Raw genomic sequence first — 7,715 nt, forward strand, 5'->3', positions numbered from 1 at the left:
TGTCCATTCCTGTTCTGGTTAGTGTTTATTGGCTTATTTCACTGTAGAGCCTCTAGTCCTGCTCACTATACCTTATCCAACCTATTAGTTCCACCACCCACACATGCAATGACATCTCCTGGTTTCAATGATGTTTCTAGAGACAATATCTCTCTCTTCATCACTCAATACCTAGGTTTACCTCCACTGTATTCATATCCTACCATACCTTTGTCTGTACATTATACCTTGATGCTATTTTATCGCCCCCAGAAACCTCCTTTTACTCTCTGTTCCAGACGTTCTAGACGACCAATTCTTATTGCTTTTAGCCGCACCCTTATTCTACTCCTCCTATGTTCCTCTGGCGATGTAGAGGTGAATCCAGGCCCTGCGGTGCCTAGCTCCACTCCTATTCCCCAGGCGCCCTCTTTTGACGACTTCTGTAACCGTAATAGCCTCCTCCCTAAGTTTGTTCTATTCACTGCTTTAGCACACTCTGCCAACCCGGATGTTCTAGCTGTGTCTGAATCCTGGCTTAGGAAGACCACCAAAAATTCTGAAATTTTAATTCCAAACTACAACATTTTCAGACAAGATAGAACTGCCAAAGGGGGCGGTGTTGCAATCTACTGCAAAGATAGCCTGCAGAGTTCTGTCCTCCTATCCAGGTCTGTACCCAAACAATTTGAACTTCTACTTTAAAAATCCACCTCTCTAAAAACAAGTCTCTCACCGTTGCCGCCTGCTATAGACCACCCTCTGCCCCCAGCTGTGTGCTCTGGACACCATATGTGAACTGATTGCCCCCATCTATCTTCAGAGCTCGTGCTGCTAGGCGACCTAAACTGGAACATGCTTAACACCCCAGCCATCCTACAATCTAAACTTGATGCCCTCAATCTCACACAAATTATCAATGAACCTACCATGTACCTCCCCAAAGCCTTAAACACGGGCACCCTCATAGATATCATCCTAACCAACTTGCCCTCTAAATACACCTCTGCTGTCTTCAACCAAGATCTCAGCGATCACTGCCTCATTGCCTGCATCCGTAATGGGTCAGCGGTCAAACGACCTCCACTCATCACTGTAAAACGCTCCCTGAAACACTTCAGCGAGCAGGCCTTTCTAATCGACCTGGCCGGGGTATCCTGGAAGGATATTGATCTCATCCCGTCAGTAGAGGATGCCTGGATATTCTTTAAAAATGCCTTCCTAACCATCTTAAATAAACATGCCCCATTCAAAAAATGTAGAACCAGGAACAGATATAGCCCTTGGTTCTCCCCAGACCTGACTGCCCTTAACCAACACAAAAACATCCTATGGCGTTCTGCATTAGCATCGAACAGCCCCCGTGATATGCAGCTGTTCAGGGAAGCTAGAAACCATTATACACAGGCAGTTAGAAAAGCCAAGGCTAGCTTTTTCAAGCAGAAATTTGCTTCCTGCAACACTAACTCAAAAAAGTTCTGGGACACTGTAAAGTCCATGGAGAATAAGAACACCTCCTCCCAGCTGCCCACTGCACTGAAGATAGGAAACACTGTCACCACTGATAAATCCACCATAATTGAGAATTTCAATAAGCATTTTTCTACGGCTGGCCATGCTTTCCACCTGGCTACTCCTACCCCGGTCAACAGCACTGCACCCCCAACAGCAACTCGCCCAGGCCTTCCCCATTTCTCCTTCTCCCAAATCCGTTCAGCTGATGTTCTGAAAGAGCAAAATCTGGACCCCTACAAATCAGCCGGGCTAGACAATCTGGACCCTTTCTTTCTAAAATTATCTGCCGAAATTGTTGCCACCCCTATTACTAGCCTGTTCAACCTCTCTTTCGTGTCGTCTGAGATTCCCAAAGATTGGAAAGCAGCTGCGGTCATCCCCCTCTTCAAAGGGGGGGACACTCTTGACCCAAACTGCTACAGACCTATATCTATCCTACCATGCCTTTCTAAGGTCTTCGAAAGCCAAGTCAACTAACAGATTACCGACCATTTCGAATCTCACCATACCTTCTCTGCTATGCAATCTGGTTTCAGAGCTGGTCATGGGTGCACCTCAGCCACGCTCAAGGTCCTAAACGATATCTTAACCGCCATCGATAAGAAACATTACTGTGCAGCTGTATTCATTGATCTGGCCAAGGCTTTCGACTCTGTCAATCACCACATCCTCATCGGCAGACTCGACAGCCTTGGTTTCTCAAATGATTGCCTCGCCTGGTTCACCAACTACTTCTCTGATAGAGTTCAGTGTGTCAAATCGGAGGGTCTGCTGTCCGGACCTCTGGCAGTCTCTATGGGGGTGCCACAGGGTTCAATTATTGGACCGACTCTCTTCTCTGTATACATCAATGAGGTCGCTCTTGCTGCTGGTGAGTCTCTGATCCACCTCTACGCAGACGACACCATTCTGTATACTTCTGGCCCTTCTTTCGACACTGTGTTAACAACCCTCCAGGCAAGCTTCAATGCCATACAACTCTCCTTCCGTGGCCTCCAATTGCTCTTAAATACAAGTAAAACTATATGCATGCTCTTCAACCGATCGCTACCTGCACCTACCCGCCTGTCCAACATCACTACTCTGGACGGCTCTGACTTAGAATACGTGGACAACTACAAATACCTAGGTGTCTGGTTAGACTGTAAACTCTCCTTCCAGACCCATATCAAACATCTCCAATCCAAAGTTAAATCTAGAATTGGCTTCCTATTTCGCAACAAAGCATCCTTCACTCATGCTGCCAAACATACCCTTGTAAAACTGACCATCCTACCAATCCTCGACTTTGGCGATGTCATTTACAAAATAGCCTCCAATACCCTACTCAACAAATTGGATGCAGTCTATCACAGTGCAATCCGTTTTGTCACCAAAGCCCCATATACTACCCACCATTGCGACCTGTACGCTCTCGTTGGCTGGCCCTCGCTTCATACTCGTCGCCAAACCCACTGGCTCCATGTCATCTACAAGACCCTGCTAGGTAAAGTCCCCCCTTATCTCAGCTCGCTGGTCATCATAGCATCTCCCACCTGTAGCACACGCTCCAGCAGGTATATCTCTCTAGTCACCCCCAAAACCAATTCTTTCTTTGGCCGCCTCTCCTTCCAGTTCTCTGCTGCCAATGACTGGAACGAACTACAAAAATCTCTGAAACTGGAAACACTTATCTCCCTCACTAGCTTTAAGCACCAACTGTCAGAGCAGCTCACAGATTACTGCACCTGTACATAGCCCACCTATAATTTAGCCCAAACAACTACCTCTTTCCCTACTGTATTTAATTAATTCATTTATTTTGCTCCTTTGCACCCCATTATTTTTATTTCTACTTTGCACATTCTTCCATTGCAAATCTACCATTCCAGTGTTTTACTTGCTATATTGTATTTACTTTGCCACCATGGCCTTTTTTTGCCTTTACCTCCCTTCTCACCTCATTTGCTCACATCGTATATAGACTTGTTTATACTGTATTATTGACTGTATGTTTGTTTTACTCCATGTGTAACTCTGTGTCGTTGTATCTGTCGAACTGCTTTGCTTTATCTTGGCCAGGTCGCAATTGTAAATGAGGACTTGTTCTCAACTTGCCTACCTGGTTAAATAAAGGTGAAATAAAAAAAATAAAAAAATGTCAGACTTCTGATGAAATCAGATTATGGAAAATTAATAACACATTTCGACTGTGACCTTGACAAAGACCAGATCTCTATTCCTATAGAATTCATGTTGACTCACCTGTATGAATGATGTGTTTCTTAACGTCAGACTTCTGGTGAAATCAGATTAGCAGGTGCGCAGGAGCGCTTGAACACTTTAGCGAGAGAGAGAGAGAGAGAGAGAGAGAGAGAGCGAGAGAGAGAGATTTGACAGTGCTGAAAGGAATGTGGTTGTCAGTATTAAGAGTTTGCTGGGAACACTGCTTTGAGCCTCATAATTATTTATTTTTATGTGGATGGACACATGGCACTACAATAAAATACACTATATACAAAAGTATGTGGACACCCCTTCAAATTAGTGGATTCGGCTAGTTCATTCACACATAAAATTGGGAAAACAGCCATGCAACCTCCATAGACAAACATTGAAAGTAGAATAGCCTTACTGAAAAGCACAGTGACTTTCAACGTGGCACTGTCATAGGATGCCACCTTTCCAGCAAGTCAGTTCGTCAAATTCCTGACCTGCTAGAGCTTCCCGGTCAACTGCAAGTGCTGTTAGTGTGAAGTGGAAACGTCTAGGGTAGAGCAACAATTGTTCAGCCACAAAGTGGTAGGCCACACAAGCTCACAGAACGGGACCACCAAGTGCTGAAGCACGTAAAAATCATCTGTCCCCAGTTGCAACACTCACTACCGAGTTCCAAACTACCCCTTGGAAGCCTCGTTAGCACAATAACTGTTTGTCGGGAGCTTCATAAAATGCATTTCCATTGCCTGTCTTTCCACTAGATGTTAGAACATTGCTGCGGAGACTCGTTTCCATTCAGCCACAAGAGCACTTGTGAGGTCGGGTACTGATGTTGGACGATTAGTCCTAGCTCGCAGTCAGAGTTCCAATTCATCCCAAAGCTGTTCGATGGGGTTGAGGTCAGGGCTCTGTGCAGGCCGGTCAAGTTCTTCCACACCGATCTCGACAAACCATTTCTGTATGGACCTCACTTTGTGCACAGAGTCATTGTCATGCTGAAACTTACCCAAACTGTTTGGGCCTTACCCAAACTGTTACCAAAAAGTTGGAAGCAGAGAATCGTCTCAAATGTCATTGATTGCTGTAGAGTAAACATTTCCTTTCAGTGGAACTAAGGGGCCTAGCCCGAACCATGAAAAGCAGCACCAAACCATTATTCCTCCACCACCAAACTTTACAGTTGGCATTATGCATTGGGGATGGTAGCATTTTCCTGGCATCTGCCAAACCCAGATTCGTCCATTGGACTGCCAGATGGTGAAGTGTGATTCATCACTCCAGAGAACGTGTTTTCACTGCTCCAGAGTCCAATGGTGTCGAGATTTACACCACTACGGCAGACGCTTGGCATTGCACTTGGTGGTCTTAGGCTTGTGTGCGGCTGCTTGGCCATGGAAACCCATTTCATGAAGCTCTGGACAAACAGTTCCTTTGCTGACTTTGCTTCCAAAGGAAGTTTAGAACTCAGTAGTTCCTTTGTTGCTCCTAGACGTTTTAACATGGAAGACCCATGTTAAAAACTCAGTCGCCTCCAAGCAACACAATGCTGCATCAGAGAGAACCAGTTTCAGCCAGTGTGCGCTGCACGGTACAAAAAAGGTCCTCGGATTGATATCCTGCACTCTCTTTTGAACTCCGCTGTGCCTCCCCTGCATATTCGCCCCGTTGTCATACCCCTGCCCTCTCATGTCCATGATGGCGATGCCATGCTTCTGTAGTTTTGAGATGAGCAACTCGGTCATGCCCGCCCCCCATTGTGTCAAGCAGTTCACTAAACTCCAGGAAGTGCTCTCTCGTGTGCACTGACCCATCGTGCGCACTGACCGTATTGCTCGCCTGAGTTAGAGTAACTTATGATAAGCTGTAGACCACACTATTTACCAAGAGAGTTCTCATACATATTATTCATAGGCGTCTATTTACCACCACAGACAGGTGCTGGCACGAAGACCACACTCAACCAACTCAATAAGGCCTTAATTAAGCAAACAAGAAAATGCTCACCCAGAAGCGGCGCTCCTAGTGGCCAGGGACTTTAATGCAGGCAAACTTAAATCAGTTTTTCCACATTTTTACCAGCATGTCACATGTGCAACCAGAGGAAAACATTTTTACTCCACACAGAGATGCATACAAAGCTCTCCCCCGCCCTCCATTTGTCAAATCTGACCATAATTCTATCCTCCTGATTCCTGCTTATAAGCACACAAAAAAGCCAAGCTTCCTGCAATCCAGGACCTATATAATAGGAGGTGTCAGAGGAAAGCCCATAAAATTGTCAGAGACTCCAGTCACCCAAGTCATAGACTGTTTTCTCTGCTACCGCACGGCAAGCGGTACCGGAGCGCCAAGTCTAGGACCAAAAGGCTCCTTAATTAACAGCTTCTACCCCCATGCCATAAGACTGCTGAACAATTAATCACCAACAGACTTTAACATTGCCTCCTCCTTGTTTTAGACACTGCTGTTACTCACTGTCTATTATCTATGCAGTCACTTCACCCCTACCTACATGTACAAAGTACCTCAAACCTGTACCCCGGTACCTGTATATAGTCTCGTTATTGTATTACTTTTACATTAGTTTATTTGGTCAATATTCTCTTAACTATTCTTGAACTGCACTGTTGGTTAAGGGCTTGTAAAGTAAGCATTTCTATACAAGGTCTACACTTGTTCTATTCGGTGCATGTGACAAAGTTTGATTTGATTTACAGTTGTAAAAGTGGCATCCTATGATGGTGCCACGTTGAAAGTGACTGAGCTCTTCAGTAAAGTCATTCTACTTCCCATGTTTGTCTATGGAGATTGCACGTCTGTGTGCTCGATTTTATACACCTGTCAGCAACGGGTGTGGCTGAAATAGCTAAATCTACTAATTGGAAGGGGTGTCCACATAGTTTTGTATAAATATTGTGTATGTAGATTTAGAAATCAATAACTTGCTAACATCATGTCGTGTCTTTGCTATCATTAATGTGATGATGATTGTTTTATCAAATCGATTAACTATGTTTAATTATTACGATTATTAAATTAATCCTCATTTGCAATCTCAGGACACCACGGAAAAGTTTATTTAACGAGTTACCGTTTTCCGAATGAACTCTTAAAGACATAAATATCTCTTACATTACAGTCATTAATGAATTGTTACCTTCTATCAGTCTCATTCTGAATGTCGCAAAATCCTTAGATATCTGCACGAACCCTGGCATAAATGATGAAACAGCGATATACAAATTGGCTTAATGATTTATTTACTAACTAACTAAATAATCACACAGAATTACATAAACACACAAACAGTTGGTTATTGGTTACTAACACAATGCAATGAAGGGTCCCTGTTGGACTAAGCCGATATGACGGCTTGGTAGACAACGGAATGGAGTGAGGACAGATCAGAGCTGGAAAGACAGAGTGGGAGAGACAGAGTGGGAGAGACAGAGAGTGGGCTTATTGTACATACATGTGGAAAATACGGCCATCGTCAATATGGATATTTAGCACCATAACAACCGCACTGCCCCTTGAACTTGTAAAATAGTGAACTTAACCTCTGCTTTCCTATCCCAGGTGAAAAGCCCAATGTGTGCCAGGTGTGTGGCAAAGCCTTCATTCAGCCAGAGCTCCAACCTCATCACTTGCAGCCATCAGCACAGTGGCAACCATCTGTAAATGGATGTAAATATCAGAGTGGGCATTTCAATTATGAACGACTTGACACACCAGGATTTTATAGTCCTTTGTTCCTTGCACAGGTCAGATATATCAAGTTTAAAAAACATAACATAATAGGATATTTTTCCAAATAAAAAGTTGGCATGTGAGTCTCCTGCCTGGAACAGTTAGACTGGGCTGAATGATTCTGATGAAAATATGTTCTTTATCAAACTAATGTTGTTGCAAATTACTGGTGTGGACCATGGCTATGTTTAGGGGGGTTGTATCCTAGAACTTGGATTCTACGTGGCACTAGCAGTTGCAAAGTAGCATAAGAGGAAAATATACAGGACACA

The 7,715-nt window shown here is 44.2% G+C and overlaps 1 pseudogene; it reads right to left on the reverse strand.

The window, feature by feature from the left end:
• LOC121841566 overlaps window positions 1-5,504 on the reverse strand; it is a 12,615-nt pseudogene extending 7,111 nt beyond the window's left edge.
• Window positions 5,505-7,715: the final 2,211 nt, after the last annotated feature.

This window comes from Oncorhynchus tshawytscha, linkage group LG32 (genome assembly GCF_018296145.1).
Source record: "Oncorhynchus tshawytscha isolate Ot180627B linkage group LG32, Otsh_v2.0, whole genome shotgun sequence".
In the NCBI taxonomy this organism is placed as follows: domain Eukaryota; kingdom Metazoa; phylum Chordata; class Actinopteri; order Salmoniformes; family Salmonidae; genus Oncorhynchus; species Oncorhynchus tshawytscha.